This window comes from Triticum dicoccoides, chromosome 4A, assembly GCF_002162155.2.
Source record: "Triticum dicoccoides isolate Atlit2015 ecotype Zavitan chromosome 4A, WEW_v2.0, whole genome shotgun sequence".
Lineage (NCBI taxonomy): Eukaryota > Viridiplantae > Streptophyta > Magnoliopsida > Poales > Poaceae > Triticum > Triticum dicoccoides.
Window position 1 is genome coordinate 142,788,587 of NC_041386.1, and position 9,861 is coordinate 142,798,447.

Genomic DNA, 9,861 nt, shown 5'->3' on the forward strand with positions numbered 1-9,861 from the left:
GTGCTTATGGAAAAGAACTTGCATGACATCTTTTGTCCTACCCTCCCGTGGCAGCGGGTTCCTATTGGAAACTAAATGATATTAAGGCCTCCTTTTAATAGAGTACTGGACCAAAGCATTAACACATAGTGAATACATGAACTCCTCAAACTACGGTCATCACCGGTAAGTATCCCGATTATTGTCACTTCGGGGTTAACGGATCATAACACATAATAGGTGACTATAGACTTGCAAGATAGGATCAAGAACTCACATATATTCATGAAAACATAATAGGTTCAGATCTGAAATCATGGCACTCGGGCCCTAGTGACAAGCATTAAGCATAGCAAAGTCATAGCAACATCAATCTCAGAACATAATCGATACTAGGGATCAAACGCTAACAAAACTAACTCGATTACATGAGAAATATCATCCAACCCATCACCGTCCTGCAAGCCTACGATGGAATTACTCACGCACGGCGGTGAGCATCATGGAATTGGTGATGGAGGAAGGCTCATGATGATGATGGCGACGGATTCCGCTCTCCGGGGCCCCGAACGGACTCCAGATCAGCCCTCCCGGGAGAGATTAGGGCTTCGCGGCTGCTCTGTATCATAAAACGCGATGAATCCTTCTCCCTAGTTTTTTTTCTCCCCGAACATGAATATATAGAGTTGGAGTTGAGGTCGGAGGAGCACCAGGGGGCCCACGAAGCAGGGGGCACGCCCAGGGAGGTAGGCGCGCCCCCCACCCTCATGGACAGGGTGTGGGCCCCTGGAATTGATTCTTTCGCCAATATTTTTATATATTCCAAAAATAATCTCCGTTGATTTTTAGTTCATTCCAAGAACTTTTATTTCTGCACAAAAATAACACAATGGCAATTCTGCTGAAAACAGCGTCAGTCCGGGTTAGTTCCGTTCAAATCATGCAAGTTAGAGTCCAAAACAAGGGCAAAAGTGTTTGAAAAAGTAGATACGTTGGAGACGTATCAACTCCCCCAAGCTTAAACCTTTTCTTGTCCTCAAGCAATTCAGTTGACAAACTGAAAGTGATCATTACAAACTCTGTTTGCTCTTGTTGTTGTGAATATGTAAAGCCAGCATTCAAGTTTTCAGCAAAGATTATGAACTAACCATATTCACAATAACATTTAGGTATCTTGTTTACTCATATCAATGGCATAATCAACTAGCGAGCAATAATAATAAATCTCGATGACAACACTTTCTCAAAACAATCATAATATGATATAACAATATGGTATCTCGCTAGCCCTTTCTGAGACCACAAAACATAAATGCAGAGCACCTCTAAAGATCAAGGGCTGACTGGAAATTGTAATTCATGGTAAAAGATATCCAGTCACACTCAATGTAAACTACCAATAATACATGCAAATGACAGCGGTGCTCTCCAACTGGTGCTTTTTAATAAGAGGATGATGACTCAACATAAAAGTAAATGGATAGGCCCTTCGCATAGGGAAGCAGGGATTTGTAGAGGTGCCAGAGCTCGATTTTGAAATAGAGATGAATAATATTTTGAGTGGTGTACTTTCATTGTCAACATAACAACCGAGAGATCTCGATATCTTCCATGCTACACACATTATAGGCGGTTCCTGATACTCTCCGTCGTATCTATAATTTTTGATTGTTCCATGCCAATATTATACAACTTTCATATACTTTTGGCAACTTTTTATACTATTTTTTGGGACTAACATATTGATCCGGTGCCCAGTGCCAGTTCCTGTTTCTTGCATGTTTTTTGTTTCGCAGTAAATCCATATCAAACGGAGTCCAAACGGGATAAAAACTGATGGAGATTCTTTTTGGAATATATGTGATTTTTTGGAAGAAGAATCAACGTGAGACGATGCCCGAGGGGGCCACGAGGCAGGGGGGCGCGCACCAGGGGGTCAGGCGCTCCCTGGGCCCTCGTGGCCACCCCGTAAGGCGGTTGATGCCCTTCATTCGCCGCAAGAAAGCTAATATCCGGATGGAGATCGTGTTAAATTTTTAGCCCAATCAGAGCTACAGATCTCCGGGAATATAAGAAACGGTGAAACGGCAGAATCTAGGAACACAGAAACAGAGAGAGACAGAGAGACAGATCCAATCTCAGAGGGGCTCTTGCCCCTCCGCCTCCATGGAGGCCATGGAGCAGAGGGGAAACCCTTCTCCCACCTGGAGAGAAGGTCAAGGAAGAAGAAGACGGAGGGGGGGGGCTCTCTTCCCCTCGCTTCCGGTGGCGCCGGAACGCCGCCGGGGGCCATCATCATCACCGCAATCTACACCAACACCTCCGCCATCTTCACCAACATCTCCATCACCTTCCCCCCCTCTATCTACAGCGGCTCACTCTCCCGCAACCCGCTGTACGCTCTACTTGAACATGGTGCTTTATGCTTCATATTATTATCCAATGATGTGTTGCCATCCCTATGATGTCTGAGTAGATTTTCGTTGTCCTATCGGTGATTGGTGAATTACAATGATTGATTTAATTTGCTTGTTGTTATGTTGTTGTCCTTTGGTTCCCATCATATGAGCGCGCGCTGGATCGCACCATAGGGTTAGTTGTATGTTGATAGGACTATGTATTGGAGGGCAAGAGTGACAGAAGCTTCAACCTAGCATAGAAATTGATGCATATGGGATTGAAGGGGGACCAATATATCTTAATGCTATGGTTGGGTTTTACCTTAATGAACGTTAGTAGTTGCGAATTCTTTCTAATAGTTCCAATCATAAGTGTATAGAATTCCAAGTCAGGGATGACATGCTAGCAGTGGCCTCTCCCACATAAAACTTGCTATCGGTCTAGTAAAGTAGTCAATTGCTTAGGGACAATTTCGCAACTCCTACCACCACTTTTCCACACTCGCTATACTAACTTTATTGTTTCTTATCTAGACAGCCCCTAGTTTTTATTTTCGTGCTCTTTATATTCTTGCAAACCTATCCAACAACACCTACAAAGTACTTCTAGTTTCATACTTGTTCTAGGTAAAGCGAATGTTAAGCGTGCGTAGAGTTGTATCGGTGGTCGATAGAACTTGAGGGAATATTTGTTCTACCTTTAGCTCCTCGTTGGGTTCGACACTCTTACTTATCGAAGAGGCTACAATTGATCCCCTATACTTGTGAGTTATCAAGACCTTTTTCTAGTGCCGTTGCGGGGGAGCAATAGTGTGGGGTGAATATTCTCATGTGTGCTTGTTTGCTTTATCACCAAGTAATTTTTATTTGCTGTTCTAAGTTGTTCTATATCTTTAGTTATGGATATGGAACACGAAATGCCAAAAAATAAGGTGTACCTGCTACTCATGGAGATTGGGAACCTCCTAAAACCCTCGATGCTGGTTATGTGACAAATATTATGTACTACTTTGATAATCCTGAGAAAACCCCATTCAATTATGTAATGGTAGACACGTTGTATCAACGTGAATACTTTAGGGATTATCGCTTGACTCAAAAAGGGAAACTATTATGGGATCAAATTCATATGTTGCACTGGTATGCTCGGGAACTATGCTTGAGATATAATTATACTTGTTGCTCTAGGATGAAGGCTCCACACCTTCCTTTTCATGCAAATTTAATGATGATAAAACCTTGGCATCTTATGCTAATGGTATGTATGATTACTATGATGTGGAACAAATAGAAGAATTTGTTGCTTTTATGGGTGCTTATGAAATTGAATCTTTGTTTAAAGAGTGTGAAAATTTTGATGATTCAGTTTATAGACCTGAAAATTTAGCTATCCTTAAATATTGCTATGAGAATTATGAATTCAATTCCGATATTGATGATTTTATCGAGAGAGTCTCCGCTGTCCAAGAAGAGATTAATATTTTGCAGGAGACTATGGAAGAAGAAATTGATGAAAGTGTGAGCTCATTGGATGAAAAATATGATGAGGAGAGCGAAGAACAAAAGGAGGAAGAGCGGATTGATCACCCGTACCCACCTTCTAATGAGAGTAACTCTTCAACTCATACATTGTTTAATGTCCCTTCATGCTTACCGAAGGATGATTGCTATGATAACTATTATAACCCCGTTGATTCTTTTGAAATATCCCTTTTTGATGATGCTTGCTATGCTTTTGGCCAAGATGCCAATATGAATTATGCTTATGGAGATGAACTTGCTATAGTTCATTATGTTAAACATGAAATTGTTGCTATTGCACCCGCATGATAGTCCTATTATTTTTTGAAATCTCCCGACTACACTATATCGGAGAAGTTTGCCCTTATTAAGGATTATATTGATGGGTTGCCTTTTACCATTGCACATGATGATTTTGATAGATATAATATGCATGTGCTTTTTGCTCCTACTTGCAATTATTATGAGAGAGGAACTACATCTCCACCTCTCTATGTTTCCCACACGATAAAATTGCAAGAAACTGCTTATGCTATGTATTGGCATTTACTTGATGTGCATGAATTGTTCTTTTATGACATGCCGATGCATAGGAAGAGAGCTAGACTTCGTCATTACTTGATATTTGTTACTTTGTGCTCACTACTAAATTACAAATCATTGTTAATTAAAATTGGCTTTGATATACCTTGGGATCTGGGTGGATTCATTACTTGAGCACTACATGCCTAGCTTAATGAATTTAAAGAAAGCATTGCCAGGGGGACAACCCGGAAGTTTTAGAGAGTCATTTATTTCTGTTGTCTGCTTTTACAAAGTTTAAAAATAAAAATAATGTGCCAAGGTTTTCCTTTAGGATGTTTTAGATGCTTGTTGGTTTGTACGGTGCAAGACAGAAACTTTGGCTGTAATACACGATTTTACATTTTCTACTAGAACGTCAAACAGTTCTGAAATTTTTTGCACTGTCTTTACATATAATTTTTTTATTTTTCCTAATTTTGGTAGAATTTTTGGAGTATCATAGGTATCGTGAATGTTCAGATTATTACAGACTATTCTGTTTTAGTCAGATTCTGTTTTTGATGCATAGTTTGCTTGTTTTGATGAAACTATCGGTTTATATCAGTGGATTAAGCCATGGAAAAGTTATATTACAGTAGCTACAATGAAAAAACAAAATATGAATTGGTTTGCAACAGTACTTAGAGTAGTGATTTGCTTTATTATACTAACGGATCTTACCGAGCTTTCTGTTGAGTTTTGTGTGGATGAAGTGTTCGGAGATCGAGGAGGTCTCGATGTGAGAAGAAGGAATAGAGGCAAGAGCTCAAGCTTGGGGATGCCCAAGGCACCCCAAGTAAATATTCAAGGAGACTCAAGCGTCTAAGCTTGGGTATGCCCCGAAAGGCATCCCATCTTTCTTCAACAAGTATCGGTATGTTTTCGGATTCGTTTCGTTCATGCGATATGTGCAATCTTGGAGTGTCTTTTGCATTTAGTTTTCACTTTTATTTTATGCACCATGCTGGTACGAGATAGTCCTTGGTTGATTTATAGAATGCTCTTTGCACTTCACTTAAATCTTTTGAGTATGGCTTTATAGAATGCTTCATGTGCTTCGCTTATATCATTTGAAGTTTGGATTGCCTGTTTCTCTTCACATAGAAAACCACCATTTGTAGAATGCTCTTTTGCTTCACTTATATTTGTTAGAGAGTGGGCATATCTTTTGTAGAAAGAATTAAACTCTCTTGCTTCACTTATATCTGTTTAGAGAGATGACAGGAACTGGTCATTCACATGATTAGTCATAAAATCCTACATAAAACTTGTAGATCACTGAATATGATATGTTTGATTCCTTGCAATAGTTTTGCGATATAAAGGTGGTGATATTAGAGTCGTGCTAGTTCAGTAATTGTGATTGAAAATACTTGTGTTGAGGTTTGCAAGTCCCATAGCATGCACGTATGGTGAACCGTTATGTAACGAAGTCGGAGCATGAGGTATTTATTGATTGTCTTCCTTATGAGTGGCGGTCGGGGACGAGCGATGGCCTTTTCCTACCAATCTGTCCCCCTAGGGGCATGCGTAGTAGTACTTTGCTTCAAGGGCTAATAAACTTTTGCAATAAGTATGTGAGTTCTTTATGACTAATGTTGAGTCCATGGATTATACGCACTCTCACCCTTCCATCATTGCTAGCCTCTTTGGTACCGTGCATTGCCCTTTCTCACCTCGAGAGTTGGTGCAAACTTCGCCGGTGCATCCAAACCTTGTGATACGATATGCTCTATCACACATAAACTTCCGTATATCTTCCTCAAAATAGCCACCATACCTACCTATCATGGCATTTCCATAGCCATTCCGAGATATATTGCCATGCAACTTCCATCATCATCATATACATGACTTCGACATTTATTGTCATATTGCTTTGCATGATCGTAAGATAGCTAGCATGATGATTTCATGGCTTGTCCATTTTTTGATGTCATTGCTATGCTAGATCATTGCACATCCTGGTACACCGCCGGAGGCATTCATATAGAGTCATATCTTTGTTCTAGCATCGAGTTGTAATATTGAGTTGTAAGTAAATAGAAGTGTGATGATCATCATTAATAGAGCATTGTCCCCAGAAAAAGAGAAAGGCCAAATAAAAAAAGGGAAGGCCCAAAAAATAAAAAGTAAAAATAAAAATAAAAATAGAAAAGGGACAATGCTACTATCCTTTTTTCCACACTTGTTCTTCAAAGTAGCACCATGACCTTCATATACTAGTGGGAATTTTTCATTATGGAACTTGGCTTGTATATTCCGATGATGGGCTTCCTCAAATGCCTGAGGCCTTCATGAGCAAGAAAGTTGGATGCACACCCACTTAGTTTCCAGTTTGAGCTTTCATGCACTTATAGCTCTCAGTGCATCCGTTGCATGGCTATCCCTACTCCTCACATTGACATCAATTGATGGGCATCTCCATAGCCCGTTGATTAGCCGCGTTGATGTGAGACTTTCTCCTTTTTTGTCTTCTCACACAAACCTCCATCATCATATTCTATTCCACCCATAGTGCTATGTCCATGGCTTGCGCTCATGTATTGTGTGAGGGTTGAAAAAGCTGAAGCGCGTTAAAAAGTATGAACCAATTGTTGGGCTTGTCATCGGGGTTGTGCATGATTTGAATGCTTTGTGTGGTGAAGATGGAGCATAGCCAGACTATATGATTTTGTAGGGATGAGCTTTCTTTGGCCATGTTATTTTGATAAGACATAATTGCTTGGTTAGTATGCTTGAAGTATTATTGTCTTAATGTCGAATGATAGACTATTGCTTTGAATCACTCGTGTCTTAATATTCATGCCATGTTTAGATTACATGATCAAGATTATGCTAGGTAGCAGTCCACATCAAAAATTATCTTTTTTTATCATTTACCTACTTGAGGACGAGCAGGATATAAGCGTGGGGATGCTGATACGTCTCCATCGTATCTATAATTTTTGGTTTTTCCATGCCAATATTATACAACTTTCATATACTTTTGGCAACTTTTTATACTATTTTTTGGGACTAACATATTGATCCAGTGCCCAGTGCCAGTTCATGTTTGTTGCATGTTTTTTGTTTCGCAGTAAATCCATATCAAACGGAGTCCAAATGGTATAAAAACTGACGGAGATTTTTTGTAATATATGTGATTTTTGGAAGAAGAATCAACGCGAGACAATGCCCGAGGGGGCCACGAGGCAGGGGGCGCGCCCCAGGGGGTCAGGCGCGCCCAGGGCCCTCGTGGCCACCCCGTAAGGCGGTTGATGCCCTTCCTTCGCCGCAAGAAAGCTAATATCCGGATGGAGATCGTGTTAAAATTTCAGCCCAATCGGAGTTACGGATCTCTGGGAATATAAGAAATGGTGAAAGGGCAGAATATGGGAACGCGGAAACAGAGAGAGACAGAGAGGCAGATCCAATCTTGGAGGGGCTCTCGCCCCTCCGCCTCCATGGAGGCCATGGACCAGAGGGGAAACCCTTCTTCCACCTAGGGAGAAGGTCAAGGAAGAAGAAGAAGGAGGGGGGCTCTCTTCCCCTCGCTTCCCGTGGCACCGGAATGTCGCCGGGGGCCATCATCATCACCGCAATCTACACCAACACCTCTGCCATCTTCACAAACATCTCCATCACCTTCTGCCCTCTATCTACAGCGGTCCACTCTCCCGCAACCCGCTGTACCCTCTACTTGAACATGGTGCTTTATGCTTCATATTATTATCCAATGATGTGTTGCCATCCTATGATGTCTGAGTAGATTTTCGTTGTCCTATCGGTGATTGGTGAATTACTATGATTGATTTAATTTGCTTGTGGTTATGTTGCTGTCCTTTGGTGCCCATCATATGAGCGCGCGCCTGGATCACACCATAGGGTTAGTTGTATGTTGATAGGACTATGTATTAGAGGGCAAGAGTGACAGAAGCTTCAACCTAGCATAGAAATTGATGCATACGGGATTGAAGGGGGGCCAATATATCTTAATGCTATGGTTGGGTTTTACCTTAATGAACATGAGTAGTTGCGGATGCTTGCTAATAGTTCCAATCATAAGTGCATAGAATTCCAAGTCAGGGATGACATGCTAGCAGTGGCCTCTCCCACATAAAACTTGCTATTGGTCTAGTAAAGTAGTCAATTGCTTAGGGACAATTTTGCCACTCCTACCACCACTTTTCCACACTCGCTATACTAACTTTATTGTTTCTTTATCTAAACATCCCCTAGTTTTTATTTTCGTGCTCTTTATATTCTTGCAAACCTATCCAACAACACCTACAAAGTACTTCTAGTTTCATACTTGTTCTAGGTAAAGCAAACGTTAAGCGTGCGTAGAGTTGTATCAGTGGTCGATAGAACTTGAGGAAATATTTGTTCTACCTTTAGCTCCTCATTGTGTTCGACACTCTTACTTATTGAAAGAGGCTACAATTGATCCCCTATACTTGTGGGTTATCAGTTCCCAAGCAGAATGGCAAAGTTTATACTCCCCCACCACCAACAAGCATCAATCCATGGCTTGCCCGAAACAACGGGTGCCTCCAACTAACAACAATCCCGGGGGAGTTTTGTTTGCAATTATTTTGATTTGATTTGAGCATGGGACTAGGCATCCCGGTGACCATCCATTTTCTCGTGAGTGAGGAGCGGAGTCCACTCCTCTTGAGAATAACCCGCCTAGCATGGAAGATACAGACAACCCTAGTTGATACATGAGCTATTCGAGCATACAAAACAAAACGTTTATTTGAAGGTTTAGAGTTTGGCACATACCAATTTACTTGGAATGGCAGGTAGATACCGCATATAGGAATGTATGGTGGATTCATATGGAATAACTTTTGGGGTTTATGGAGTTGGATGCACAAACAATATTCCCGCTTAGTACAAGTGAAGGCTAGAAAGAGACTGGGAAGCAACCAGCTAGAGTGCGACAACAGTCATGAACATGCATTAAAACTAATCAACACTGAATGCAAGCATGAATAGGATATAATTCACCATGAACATAAATATCGTGGAGGCTATGTTGATTTTGTTTGAACTACATGTGTGAACATGTGCCAAGTCAAACCACTCGAATCGTTCAAAGGAGGATACCACCCTATCATACCACATCACAACCATTTTAATAGCATGTTGACACGCAAGGTAAACCATTATAAAATCCTAGCTACTTAAGCATGGCATGAGCAACTATAATCTCTAATTGTCATTGCAAACATGTTTCATTCATAATAGGCTGAGTCAGGAATGATGAACTAATCATATTTACAAAAACAAGAGAGGTCGAGTTCATACCAGCTTTTCTCATCTCAACCAGTTTATCATATATCATCATTATTGCCTTTCACTTGCACGACCGAATAGTGTGGATAATAATAATAGTGCACGTGCATTGGAC